At 35.2% G+C, this 15,683-nt stretch overlaps 1 protein-coding gene across 3 annotated transcripts in view; it reads left to right on the top strand.

The window, feature by feature from the left end:
• The first annotated feature begins 3,206 nt into the window (after positions 1-3,206).
• The window catches only part of LOC149798644 (FERM, ARHGEF and pleckstrin domain-containing protein 2-like), a 290,202-nt gene continuing 277,725 nt past the window's right edge, over positions 3,207-15,683 (top strand). For all 3 annotated transcript variants that reach the window (XR_016421008.1, XM_089957482.1, XM_089957479.1), the window contains exon 1: positions 3,207-3,337. The gene's annotated coding sequence lies outside the window, so the exon portion shown is untranslated. The remainder of the gene's footprint in view (positions 3,338-15,683) is intronic.

The raw sequence follows: 15,683 nt of genomic DNA, 5'->3' as shown, positions 1-15,683 counted from the left end.
TTCTCTAGCAAATAATGCACTTATTTTTTCAAACATTCTTGATTTAGAGGATTTTCCCTGTACGGATGTAGTTTCACAGGTGTGGAATCTACAATTCAGCGTAATGGTAGATTTCATTTGCTAGTGTTGGAACTTCTGAAAACAAGTGCTCATATTCAAATAATAGATGTTTTAATTCGTTCATCTGTTGTGGCAGCAGAGGCGAAAGTTTCAGGTCCAGATTGTCCAATATTTCCGATTGGTCATTGTATAGTCACTATAGTTCAATTTGACATCGTTGTTTAATTTATCGGTGTGTTAAACGGGTGCCGCTAAATTAATTGACTGATGTTACATAATTATCTATGTCTACATAGTCTTTTAATATGTTTATGTGGAAGGTTGTTTTTTATTTTTGCCTCCCGGGAGTGTTAATGATATAATTAAGTCACATGTTTTCTTGTATCTTTTTTCCCACGCGTATAATGATAATAATATTTAGCCTGTAGATGAATTTGAAGTATGATTTTGAAGTATGATTTTGAAGAAGTATGATTTTGAAGTCTGAATTTAAAGTATAAATTTGAAGTATGATTTTGAAGTATGATTTTGAAGTATAGGCAAGAGAGCCATCACTCTATTACCAGGACGAAAACTCCTTTCCTTCGTATTTCTGTCATACCTTAATTTCATTTTTGACCGAGCAGAGTGGAGATTAGTTCTTGGTGCTTCACAAGCCTTTGAAACTTATATCTGAAATCAGAAACACTGTCAAGAAGATTAATTTCTGAATCTTCAGTTCAAAGAAGTTTTTCTGTTATCAGCTTCGCTGATTCTGTCCAAAAACAATTTCAGCATGACTAAAACCTTATGATTCTTGAACAGATTCCTTAGCAGTAAACAACTGTAAATAAACACCTTTGTCTCAGTCTTTTCCGGAAACAAAGCAAGACCGAATCATATTTGTCAAAGTCTGATGAGATATTTCTAAAGCCCTTTGACTTTCATTGTGACATACCGAAGATTTAAATTGCTGGATGGCTAATTCATACATAACTTGCTGGAAAATTCCAGACATGAAACTTCACTCCTGATTGGACAGATTTGGAAGGGCCAAATTGTGTTCTTTCTTTTCTCCAAAGCTTTTACTATGATTTGAGTTTTAATATTCCTCAAAGGAAATGTTCCTTGTAAATCTTGTGGACGTATACATTATGGTCAACAAGTATTGATTTCCTGGCTTAGTCTCAGGTAAGGAACCGACACAGTCTACCGTTATGTAGCTACGTGCAGTACTAGGTGTCTTCTGACTGGGTTGTCTCACTGATCCCTAAATGGCCAACCAAAGGAGTTTAATGGGACAGAGTGTTTGGAAACATCACTTTTAATTTTCGGACAATAATAATGATTCAAGATCTTATGAAAAGTCTTATTGGGCTGGACTAAGGATCTCCTGTCTAGGTCACTTAGGAACAAACATCTGATAGCTCACCGACCACTCAGATAGTGCTAGTTCTTCCCTAAATGGTGGACTTAACGTCCAGTTTGCTTAGTTCTAGCCATAGCAGATAAATATTTAATTTGGGTTTTACCAATTCATGGTAAGATGATCCCACTATTACTGCTAGCAGTTAAATTGTTAAGGACGCAATGATCAAACAAAGTAATTAGCAAGTGGTGATAATTCAAGGTAAGATGGTCAACTTAGGAAATGTCAACGTAAACACACGGGAAAGTGCCGCGTGTAATTAATAGTGCTGTAGAAGTCCTAAGTTGAGAATCGGACCTCCACCTGTCGGCTACTTATATTGATGGACCATGTTAGATTTTCAGTTGCAGTCAAGTTATTTTAAATAATATTATGCTGTATTTTTTGGAATCTTTGTACTTGTACAGTATGAAAATTGTAATAATAATAATATGCAAACAGTTAAATAATACATTATAAACTCAGCGAATGAACAGCGCTTAGGTGCACATTATTTCTGTATTTCTTAATATGGACAAATATTCTACATAATCTATTTTTTAATAGGCATTAACATTCTCAGACCAATATATATCGACGAAAAAAGTAATTAAAACACACACACGCACACACACACACGCACACACACACATAACCCGAACGTTTCCTATAGTAAAATTTTTTGTTATATTCATGTGCTTAAAAATATGCACATTGAGATCCGTCCAGAGACTTTTCACTTACTTTTTAACCCTGCTCGCACACCCACCCACCCCTAAAAAAAGGCACTCAAGGTATTTCTGGATCCGGCCACCCGTATCACGCTTAGAAAGTGCTCGAATTAGTTAGAAGCCTGGTGAAATGTATGTTGTGTCCTAACTGATTGACATATTTCGTCCTGGATCGATGGTCAGTCATTCCGGAAAGAAATCTCACACTACCTTCGGCCAGATGGGTTAATAAAGGAATATCCAAAATATTTGGAAAACGTTCTGCGTCTTGAAAGAAAATGTATTAAAACATTAAAAATAAAAATTACATAATTTCATGCAAAAGGCCGGTTTATCTATCATTATTAATGAGATAACATAAATGTAATAGCTTTCGATTTATGTCGTTTTCACGAAGAAGAAGAAGAAGAAGGAGAAGAAGAGAAGAAGAAAAGTAACACTAACAACAAGAAAAATAATAATTTAATGGTTTAGAAAAAACTGTTTAGTTCTATATAACATTTATCACTGAGGTCTTATTTTTTTTTTGTAAAAGTGTTTGCAATGATTTTTTAAAATTTTCAATTTGGTTTTCTGAGGATTCGGCAGTTGTGGATATTATTTGTTTATACTAAGATCTAGTCTTGGTTATTTTAGGGAAAAAACTATTTGTAATTATCAGTTCGTGCGTATGTTAAAACAGCTTCCGTCAGATCCAAGTATATTTTGTCAAAATAACAATTAAAACTGTTTTAATCTATTACGTGAAAGAGTTTGGTTCACTTACGAAACTAAAACCAAAGTTGTCTCTACTTAAGATTCATACATCCGGTGGCTCTTCTATTTTTCGGACTTATAATACCCACAGGGGAATTGTTTTTAAACATTTTAATTTTCAGAATAGTATTATTGCAAAATTTTAATATGAGTAACAAACAAAATCAATTTGAACTATTTTACAAATTTTTGAAAGGTTTTGTATAAACATTTGTTGAAAAGTAGTTATTTTGATTGTATTGTTATCGACGAGTAAATCCGCAATAAGCACTTACCAAAGTTCATTCGATGTAAGTGTGTTGAGTTCGCAGTATGTCTTTCTTGCTGCAGTTGGGGATATAACATTTACCGGCATCGTTCCTCCAGATTTAATGTTTCAACATTTAGTTTTCTTTAGTTAGAGGTAAGTTGTTTCATTGTACATGATAATTTGTGGTAATGATAAACCCGATCACTGTGTGAAATGTTGCTGTTCTGTTTGGAGGTTGGAATCCGTACCTGTCCTACATGGGCCTATAACGCATGTCGGGCTAACTTTGGCGTTACATGATTTGTGACCTGACATTCCTGCAATTTGGTGTCTTCTGGTTAATTTTACACATGTGATAAACCATATAATTAGTGTTTGTTATTTTATGTAGAAAATTCAAGGTTACACAATACAGTAGCGTGTTTATATTTATGCGTGCGATGACTGGATGGTTACTGGTTAGGCCGGTTGTGGGACGCTACAGTAGATTTAAACATTTACTGTTTACTGGATTGACCCAGAAAATAAACAGTATATGATAAAGAACGTAAATATTGAAAGTTTCGAACGTGAAGTCTAATATAATCTGACTAACTGGTGAGGTAGTCCTACAACGTAAGACACATCACTCGATTTTTTTTTTTTTTCGGGGGGTTGGTTGGTTCGTGATGGGTCTTAACAGCCTAACTAACGGCGCTGTGTAGCGTGTTTTGATGCCGACTAACAGTGTAACGAAAATCAGATTTTCAGGAATATCACACACAAGTGGCAACCAATGATGACACTTCTCTACAAAGTAAAGTTATAATGCTTTTGTCAAACTTTACTTACCGTGATGTCTTTTCTCTGATAAATTAAAATTCTCACAAAAGAAATGGACCTTTTTTCAAGTTTCGTTGGCCTACATTTCAGTTGGTTGGAAAGCGATGAGTACCAGGAATTCAGAAATCGTGTTAAGTTGAAATATTATAGTTTAACAAAACGAATAAAAATATATTATGCCTATTGGAACTGTAAGCAGTGTTTCGTTTCATTCAAGAAACATATCCCCCACATTAACCTACTTAAACATACTTCAGCATACCTCGACTACCATCGCATTGCAACAAATTCAAATGTACGTCAAATGACCATGAAAATGCATTCTTTGGCTAGTGTCATATTTTCATTCCGCAAGGATAAAGACAGCACAGTAAGTATATTAATTACACATAAATTAGTGGAAGAGTGTCGATATAGGCTGCCAAGTGTGTGAGATGTTCCTGAAACTTGGACTACTCATTCCAGTGTCAACCAACATTGGAACAAGGCCATTATTTGGGTAGTAAGACAGCACTAAAACAAAAACATGTGCTATGTCTTGCATTGTGGGACTAACTGATGACGATGAAATCCATTGTGTGACAGAACAGACAGGTCAGCTTAAAATGTTCACATCAGTCCTTTGACAGTAATTTGTTGCCTTTCATACTAAATTTAACCTTTCCTAATAGATTATTGCCTCAAGTATATTTGTGTAGTCTTCATCGTTATTGAACTTCAGTCTCAGGAAAAGATGCATCATTATTGGATCCTGTCTCCATCGAAGTTGGTCAGATTTGTCCTGAGAATAGAAAATGTGTACTGAACCACAGTACACACAGAAGTAGGGACGTTATTCTGTTTACAAATGTACATCTACATGTAAAAGTTTTTTTTCTCAGTCTGATACACCATCATTGTCAAGAAAACAGGTCAAAAGTAAATGCAAGAAAATTGATTTTTATGTTACCAGTTGTTATTATGTTACAGGCAGTTAGAATACCTGTAACTGTGTCTTTATGTTGCCCTGGGTATTAACTCTTTACCTTTTGCAAGTACTTGCTGCTAAGCCTGATAAGCAGCCTGCCTTTTAGCAGTAGGCTGAACCCCAGAGCATCATAATCACTACCTGATTGAGCATCTTGAGTTAGTGCACATGCTGTCTACATTTTCTATATCAATCTTGTCCCATGCAAACTATGTAATTTAATGAAAAATAAAATTGTAAACACCTACCAATGTTTTGTGCCACTTATTTCCACCAGCAAGTACATATAATCCACAAGAATCAATGTTTATATTCACATATTTATAATAAAAAATATACTGCAAGATATCTGTTTGTGTTTATAATGTATATTAGATTACTTTTCTCACCACTATTTGCTCAACAATGTGTCCACTTTTTTATTGCAGATTTGGTAAATTTTTATGATACTGCCTGAAGCACGTAAAAAGAAATTATCTCCCTTGCATTTTCTTCTAAAATAAATGTTGGCCCTGAAACTGCTGTAAAGTCATCCACGTTTACCGGTCTCGTGTTAGGCCAGATTTGATTGTCACACGTTTCATCCTCGGATTCAGATAGATCTGTAATGTCAGGTGTCAAAACAGGACTTGTACTAATGTCCAATCCTTCATCTTGAATCTGATTAAAATCAATTTATTTTCAATGTCATCACTTTCAGATCCTTGAAAACTTTTATCAGAATCGTCGCTGGAATACATGAATGTTCCCATTTTGTTTTACTGTCACAAATGACCACATTTTCAATAGAATTTCCTGCTTATATGCTGTAAAACTACTAATAGAATACATTCATCATTTTATGTAAGGACTATTTCATTGGCTAAATATTTTAAAAAGAGAACGGATGTTTGTAATTTCATCCAATACAAAGCTTTAATATGAAATGTGTAAGTGCGTATCGGGGGTTTCCCAACCCTTGACCGGAAACGCGTGTATGAGCCTGCCGGGACAGAGATAGTATTATTAGCAGCTTGTATAGGCATCTCTGGGGTTACAGTGCTATTTTTATAGTCTGCATATATGCGTCGGCAGAAGGTAAAGAGTTAAAACATCCCATAGGGCTGTCAGGGACCCAATCTTCCAGGTCAGATATGCATGTAATTCTCAAAGGATGTGCCACTTCTCTATGTAACAAGTCCCCATGGTGTGCCTTGTTTTCCCTGGGATGATCCTCTTTTCATATTCTGGTCAGCCATGGCCAATCTGCAGAATAGCTAAAGGCTAGACTTCAGTAAATGGGCATTAAGCCAGTGTGACTAATTAACAGTAAATCCTTATGATTACAGCTGTACAGTTGCATGTACCTTGTGAAAAGGACTACTCCTACCAGAAGGCTTCTTTGGTGTTTTTCAAAGAATCCTAGTTCTACTGAGTGTACATGTAAGCACCTGTGATTATTCTGCAAATAAACGATGCCACATTTTGTGCTAACAGTGTTGAAATTAAATTGGTGATGATACGAATATGAGGGAGGTGGAATCAAAACGTTCTCAATTTGATTTGGATAATATTGTCAGATCATTGATATAACATAATAACAACTGCTATACAGTGGTCCTCCAATGACCAACAGCCACCCACTCTTTACGGCCAGAATCCCTTGGCACGACAAGTTTGTGTTCAAAAGTACCCCTCAAGAAAGGCCACCCATATAACGTGACCAGCAGCCAACATATTAGTGCACAAATTTGCCCCTCACAAGGGGCCACATTTTATTATTAATATATGTCCTGAACCAATATTTAATTACGGTAAGGTAAGTAATCTGATTATCTTTTCTAATGTTGGTTTCCGGATGTCAGGTTTTCATTACTGAAAGAAGTATTGGCTAACGTACATGTACCACTAAGGTTATTATTATGTCATTAATGCCGATGTTTGCAGGAGATGGGGTTAGAAATGTTTTGATAGAGCTTTGGGTTTCACATAGCAGATTTTTTTTTTAATTGACGATTATGTCCATACGTAACTGTCAAGATCATAACAAATGTTTCATCTGCAAAATTAAATTGCAGTATTGTTCAATTAGCCACGTATGAATAAATCATTACAAAACTTGAATATGTCAACACTTAAACGAAGAAATAATACTTTAGAATAAAAATAAAGGTTATTTGACTTGACAACAATGGGGAGAGTTCATATGGCGAAAAATGTATGTTGAGAAGACTCAAATAAACAAGAGTGTAAAACATAAGAAAATTCTGTCACAATGGGAAAATGGAGTAATTGGAAAGAGAAATATACTGGGCTGTTTAATGACTGAATCTTTGTTATACAATCATGTCGATAATAATTGTTAATGACGAGCTTTTTCTAATGAAGTTGTTTGTTATTTATTTTCAAAATGTCCAACATGTGTAAGATCATTTAAACTGGTTTCAACAACCATCATGTGTACGTGAAAACATCTGTGTATTGCGTCACTGCTTCTTGTTTTGTTGATTAGTCTGGTTCCCAGAGTGGTATTTAATAGTACACTGCCAGGTCGGGAGTCGATGTAGCAGGGAACTTGACTAACTGTTGATACACCACCAAACATGATTCCTTATTTTCAAAAACTAGAGACGTTTATTTTGTGAGACAATTGTCTGTGTCGAAACTCAATTTTTATATTGTTGACGTACAATATTGATGTTGTGATTTCATTGGAACTAATAGTGAAACTTATTATCATCTTTGAGGATATCTGTAAGTGCCAGTTCACTAAGACTCTAAAACTTGCTTGCCCACAATTGTCCCTGTCTGTGAAACCAAGCTCTTTATTTTATGAAGAATTCATTTTGCTTGGTTGCCTTGCTATCTTTGATCATTTATGAACGAGTCCGTTAATTTCAGGTAGTTTATGTTGCATACACAGTAACATTTATAAGTGTTTGATTGATTGAATGAAGTGAGTTCACCAGACATATGACCTGGGCTGATAGATTTTAAGCATGTAGGATTTGCATGCCTTTTACCTTTTATTTTATTAATCCTCCTCTATTTGATTCAAAAGACATAATTAACGTGATAATACAAAGGAAGCCAACTTTTAATTAAGTGCAACAATACAAATACTCCCGCAAATCAGTTATCAAAACATGGTTGACAATTAGGTTCTCAGATAAATGCTTGCGGACATGGCTGTTATGGTAGATTGGCACATTTTACATTTAAATACACGTTGCATTTATGATGATTACACTTCAGAAAAAACAAAAAGATAGAATTAAAACTCAAATTTCACTTAATAAAAATTATTTAATTGGCATTGAAATATTAATGTACTACCTACAACTAGACGTAAGTGATATAATTGATTGAAATTTCCTTAAATTTTTTAATTACGATGTTTTTCGAATGTCATTTGGAGAAAAAAAAGTAACCAATTATATGACTTATTAAAAGTTGATAATTACAAAATGTTGATTAATATTTCCAGGTCCTAACTACTGTTTTCGACCATAAAATGCACTATATCAACATTTCAGTTAGCAATTTTGATAAAGATTTTATTTAGGTTCACGAACTAGGGATCGATATTTTTGGTGTATATTTTGGTTTTGAAAATGAGATACATGCCCGACCCCATGTTATAAGTGGGTTTGCGAGTTATCAAGGGAGTGTTGTATGAACCAAGACTCAAATAACTTTTTTCAATGGTTTTGTGATCGGTTTTTATTTTATGTGATGAAAATGACACAAATGCCAACAGAAGGGAAGAAAGGTTGGTGATACTTTCGTTTGACCGGATAAAGTACCTAAAGCTTGTGTGGATTCATCTTGACAACAATAGTCTAAAGCTACATGTATTTGCATGTAGGTATCATACAGGTACCAAGTTTGATTCATCTTGTATTTGCACACAGGTATCGTACAGGTACCAAGTTTGATTCTTTTCTATAGTGCCCATGCTGTATTCCACCTTTATTCTTCAGGCTCGTTGTTTTTCATTCCTTCTTTAATTATGGTTATTGTTGTTGTAGGTTTTAACGCCATTTTTCAGCACAGGATAGGCTATACATGGCGGCCAGTATAATTGGTTTAGGTAGAACCCGGGAAAATCCCGGAAAGAACCACCGACCCACGAAGCTACTGGCAAGCTTTCTCACAAACCCACATTGGCCGAACACGAGACTCGAACCAACGCAGACAGACTTTAATTGTGGTAATTCATGTTTATATATGTACGATACAGTGGAATGCTGGGTGTTGAATTGTGTTAATTTCTTAGCTGGGAATGGAGAGGCTACTATACTTACAGAGAAAAATTCCAAAACAGCTAATTTATTATTATTGAGATTGAAACAAATTGTTAACTTTTGTTGTTTTTAGGTATTAGTGCCATTTTAGGGGTGAAACTTTAACAAATAAATATGTATAATGTTTAAACTTTACATCCTATTTACTAAATAATATTCTTTCTAGTGGTATTGTAAATGGCTATGAATTCAATCCTGATACAATATTATTAAAATAATGTGCATGTGTTTCATTTTTCTTTCTTTTCATTTTGAAGGTGATTACTCCCAGGTGTATGTCAGGGACATTCGGAAATAGGCTGGGGATCCCTGTGTTCCATGAGTGAAGAGTCAGGACACCTCCTGAAATTCAGTAGAGAGCTATGATTACAATTGGCTGAATCATATTTGAGTTCATTACATAATTTAAGCTCTGTTTCTCAGCAAGAGTAAGATACATTGTGCATTTGAAACATTAATTCCAAATGTCAATGATAATGTCAAAGAATGATTATTCCCTAGCCCAGCCAGTCCAGACAACTTAAAATCATTGATAAGCTGTATTTTACGTATAAAAAGGAAATAAAATTTGAATGTTTAGTCCATTATCTTGTCATTGCCAGACTAGTAGCATAGAACTGGAATTGTTGCCTCCTGAATACAGTTTGCAATTGTGCAGTCAAAAGTCTATTTGCCCAGTTGTATTCTATTTTGTGCAGTCAAAAGTCTATTTGCCCAGTTGTATTCTGTTTTGTGCAGTCAAAAGTCTATTTGCCCAGTTGTATTCTATTTTGTGCAGTCAAAAGTCTATTTGCCCAGTTGTATTCTATTTTGTGGAGTTCAAATATTAACCTATGTAACTGACCTGTAAAATTATTTCATCATATCATTAGTTTTTAAAGCCTGTAGACATACTTTTCATGTACCATTCATACCCATTTGTGATACCTAGAGCACTTGGAAGTGTGTGTGTGTGTGTGATCTGGATTTTTTAAACAGCTTTAACAATTTTCAGTCATATCACTATGATGTCTTCAGTGTGGCAGTTTATAGTGATGTCCAGCACTGGGGCATCATACCGCAGACATGTAGCAAGCTGTCCCACCCAGTCACATTATCCAGTGACACCAGGCTGATCAGTCCTAAAACTAACCTCCTAATGCTGAGCACCTAGCGAGGCAGCTGTTAGTACCATTTTTATAAGTCTTTGATATGACTCAGTGGAGTTTCAAACCCGTGACCTCCCACATCTGAGATGGAGACTCTGACCACTAGGCCACTGGTACTTTGAAGTCAGAGTCCATGTTTCCAGAACCATCAGCTTTCTAGTCCTTGCTTATCACAGACATCTTGCTAGGTTTTTAAAACTGGGAGTCAATGACTAGCAGAATTTTCAGTCCCCTCCCAGTGGCATTTTGGGCATAACTAAAGTGGTGAAATGTCAGGCTGAGAAGAACCTGTGGTTGCCTTTGAGTTTAATTTTCCACATACTTCACACCAGTGACATATAGCTCCTGTTTGTCCATCAGAGAGAGATTGAATTTTATATATCCAAGGAAACATATTATTCCAAGCACTAAGTGAGGCATTACCTACTTTCTTGCATGTGGTTTCTGCCCCATCTGAACTATCAGTTATAGCAACTTTAGCACTCTTCTGAATCTCATTTCAATCTTCATTAATTTGCTGTTGAACAACAAAATATTTGTCCAGATTTGCAAATGGTATTTTGTCTATGTCTTGACATGTCTTGATTTCAAGGTCAAATTCACCAATTATTCAGCTACACTTGGAAATGAACACCATAATGAAAGGTAAAGTTGTTCATTTGATGTACTCTTATCATGACCACATGTACAACTCTGGGTCTCTCTGCCTCTGAATTCATTCTTTGTACATATGAACATATTTTCCCACCAGTCAGTCTTAGAACTTGCCACCCAGCTATCAGGTTCTTTTGATGTGCTCTTATAATGACAACATATACATCTGATGGATTTTCAGCCATTGAATTGTGTCATTGTAAATATCAGCATAACTAAAATGAACGATTTATCAAAAAAAATTTCCAACAGCAGGTGGTTAAAGCAGGCCTGGCAAGCATTTGAATTTGCTGCAAACGTTTGCTTGTGTACTATCGCATAAGTGAATTCTGCGTAAAGATACACATGATTAAGCGTTCCAAGACCTCTGTGTCACTTTATGGCAAATTTAGTATACCCATTTTCATTGGTTGCTGATTGGTGCAACAGATCTTTGCTGATTGGTGCAACAGATCACTCTTGACTTAGTAAAGGTAAACCGATCCCTAAAATTTCAAGTATACCATTCCCTCAATAACATGCACTCTGATTACTCACAGACCTGTTTATAATGCTGGTCAGGCGTGGATTCCATTTTTCAAAATGGAAAATACCCCCCAAATTCGGCCCCATTTGTTGAAAGAAAAGAAATTTACAATCAAGATATGTAACTGAAACCTGGATATATTGCTTGTTATATTGTCGAAAATGGTGGATTGTGTCATGAAATTCTCAGCGCTTAATAAGTATATATTTTGTTTAATTTTCTTTCCAGGCAACACTCTTAGTACACAGTAAATAACATTATTCAGTTCAGTTTCAATCAATGAAAATGACGCTAATGCCTTCAGGAGGAAGCACTTTAGTAAATAAATTCCAGTTATGTGAGTTCTGTCAAGTGAAACTTGTCTTGTACTTCTGTCTTTCAGATCTGTTTAAATGTAATCATCATAAATGTTATATGCCCTCTTGTATTTAAACATGGTTCTACTGTAACAAATATGTCTGGGCATTTCCCTGAGAATGTAATTAAGTGCCCACCATGTTTTGATATCTGACTTGCAGAGGTATTTGTTGTATTGTTGCAATAAATTAATAGCTGACTTGGTTTGTATTATCACATTAATTGCTTCTTTTGTATCAAATCAGATAAAGGAGCTAGAATAATAGTAAGCTTAAAGGAATGCAAAATCTAGCAGCATATGAGCTGGCAGTCATGGTCATGTGTCTGGTCTGGTCAACTCCTTTCACTTGATCAATCAAACACTCTTATAAATATTACTTTACAAGTAATTAAAGTGCCTAAAATTTAGCCAGCTTGTTTATGTCTAGAGAAGTGAGTTTCAGAATTTATAGTTAGCTTAAAATTCTTGAATTTGAACTCGGATTTTGTCAAGGTTGAAAAGCTTCACTATTACTTGCAATGAAATTGCGGCATCAGTATTCTACTAATAGAAAAATTACAAAATTGAGTTTTGATGTTGACAGTTGTTTCACAAATGTCCAGTAGCTTTCTTAAAAGAAAGGAATCTTCTTTGTGAATTGACAAGAACAAAATGAACAGTGATATAATACAGTGTTTTTGTGTACATCAGATGGTTGCTGAAAACATTTTCAATAATGTTAACGATCTTTCAGCAGTAGGGTATCTTGAAGTTAGAAAAAGCTCTTTATTGACAATTATTGAGTATTTAGCCATTAAACAAAAGCCCATTTAACCTCCCTTCCCATGCATATTGTTGATGTCCAGTGGGGATGGCATGGTTCTTTTTTTTTCTTTTATCTCTTGGTAACTTGCCATTTATTGCATGATCTATGTTTTCTGCCCCCTTGTGTGCGAATTATCAAGGGAGATGTGTACTGTGTTTCCAGCTGCAGCCACAAGCAATCCCCATATATGATATATCCACTAAAGCTGTACCGATTAATCGGTCATATTCATAATCGGGCCGATTATTGGAACAGTTGGTATTGGCAGAAATAATTGGTGTCGATGTAAATAAATTTGCAAAAATAAATTTAATCATAACATTCATCTTGACATGGCTTGAATTTTAAATTAGAATTAAGTAGTGGAAATTAAGGAATAAACATTTGATTTAGGGGTTAAATGAAAGACAGTATATTCTTAAAAGTAAATACTTTTTAACACTCTTGCTGTAAACTACTGCTGATTGTCTGCTGACAACAAATTATCAATGGGGCCCCAAGTGGCAGAGTGGTCTAAAGCGCTCACCGTTACGGATCACTGCCATCTCACCTCTGTCTGCGTGGGTTCGAGTCGCGGGTTCGGCCTATGTTGGTATGTGAGAAAGCTTGCAAGTAGCTTCTTGTGGGTCGGTGGTTCTTTCTGGGGTTTTCTCGGGTTCTTCCTCCACCATTAATACTGGCTGCCATGTATAACTTATCTTGTGCTGAAAAATGGCGTTAAACCCTACAACAACTACAACAACAACAAATTATCAATACCATGCATGCACTCATCCCAATCACAGCAGCCAACCAGCCAATGAGGCTTCGTGTGGCTGTTGAACTTCCAGCATACACATTACTGGGATGGTCCTGGCTTTTAAAAAGTTGTTGTCAAAAAAAATCACCAATCTCAATATTTTGTTGCCAATTTTCAAAAAATGTTTCCAGAATAAGTAGTGAATATTTTTCCAATACTAATAATGTAATAGGCAATGAAACTTGAAAAAGATGGGATAGTTTTTACTTTATTTACAACAAGCAATAAGCCATAATATTACAAAATAAATCATTACATGACTGTTTTACACTACTTCCATGGTCTTTGCACTGCGCATCACCGTTAGTGCATAGGTCTAACTGTTGTCACCTGAAATAAATGCATTATCAAATGTAAAAATATCTACTTTCCTACAGTCTCTTTTTTTAATAGAAACATCAGGTATTAAGCAAATCTATATTATATATATTATTTTCCAAATAATAGTTTTGTAAGAAACTTCATTGAGATAATGACATTTTAATACTAAAACCCTATGTTCGTACTTTGCTGTGTAAGATAAGTGACGTATAATGCGACCGTCGATTTCACATATTCAGGAATTAAATCACACACACACACCCTTTTTATGGCTAGCTTCACAAAGTACATCTTTGTCAACCAGGAGTTCAGAAATTTATTTTTGCCATGCTTTACATGCTTTGCTTGTTAGGAATTGCTTCCTAAATCCCAGGAATGATCACTGAATGCTGTAGATTTTTTTCTCTACAAGCAAATTATAATCTCTATTCCAACCAATGAAACTTATGAGTCAACTTGACCTGGCATTACTGTACCTTATATATAAGCATTGATTACCATCATTAAATTAACAGAAGGAATATGTGCCCCACAAAAAACTAATTCGGAATAAATATGTTATTTAGTAAAGAGTTTTATTGGCATATATGAATTAACAATAAGAAATAAGGTGGGATATAAAATGTGGGAAATAGTTATCACATGTATGGTAGCCTGAGACCACATCTGAACTGTTAACATAACTCCGCACCCATTTTAGGCATTGTTAGTTATAAAAAAAATAGGGCACGGTTTACTTGTCAATCAAATGCTAGTGGTTTCGCTAACTGTAGAACAGGCGGTTTCTTGAAAAAATCGGTCTCATAATCATTATCGGCAGTTTTAGTAATCGACTATACACGGTATTGGCAAAAGTGACATCGGTACAGCTTTAATATCCACCAAATGATCATTTGCTTGAGATCATCCTTTTAAAATGAACAGAATTGGCCCCACTCCATTAGAGGAATGAATGATTTTTAAGGACTGTTTTTAATTGATTTTAACACTGATAGGTCCAAGCTACAACCAGAGTACCAGTACTTTTTATATAAAATGTAGCTTGTTTCAAAAATTGTAAAAAGTTGGTGGTTTTTTTGGATTCCATGCAGATTTACATACATTTCAGATTCAGGGTTCATTGGGACAACCTATGAGGCTAAGTCACCCTGAATCATGTGCAGCATCAGTATAGAGTTTTACTTTATCTTTTTCCATGCAATGAAATCTAAATTTCTTCAGAACATTGAAGCAGATCTTTTGCAGTGTCGACGTACATGTAAAATGCATATACATTCAAGCAATCTGATTAGTGACTGGCTTCCTATTTTGAGTTTTTCAGTCTGGTACTTGACTCCAAGTACTTGAGTTTTGCTGTTTTTTGTATGTTCTTTTATCAGGTGCATGATCCCTTCTGAATTTCCACACTGGGATTTCCCCTCTTGCATTTTAGTAAAGAGGGCTTTTTAGATGGGTGCAGTTTGCAGTATGTGTTGACAGAGCCCTTAATAGGACATGATTCAACAAACATGTCTTGTAAATATAAAGATGAATTTGCAGTTGTTTATCTTCATTATTTGTTCAATGGCTGAGATCACGTGTGATGGTAATTGAACTACCTTGTATGTGTATGCATTAGAACTGCATCAAAAGACGAGAGATTACCACCATATACTGAAAACTGTATGCCAGTCGTTGTACAATCACGACAGATGGGACGGTGCTTTCATAACTGTATAATCAAGTGCAGTTGGGAAAACAGTTTTGAACTTCTTTAATCCAAGGACTTTTTCTCATTTTCACTTAACACATTAACCCCTGGAGGTTTTTGCCA

The sequence above is a fragment of the Sinohyriopsis cumingii genome, chromosome 5 (assembly GCF_028554795.1).
Source record: "Sinohyriopsis cumingii isolate HCF-2022 chromosome 5, ASM2855479v2, whole genome shotgun sequence".
Taxonomy (NCBI): domain Eukaryota; kingdom Metazoa; phylum Mollusca; class Bivalvia; order Unionida; family Unionidae; genus Sinohyriopsis; species Sinohyriopsis cumingii.
Note: the sequence above shows the minus strand (reverse complement) of the source record. Positions and strands in the feature narration are given on the sequence as shown.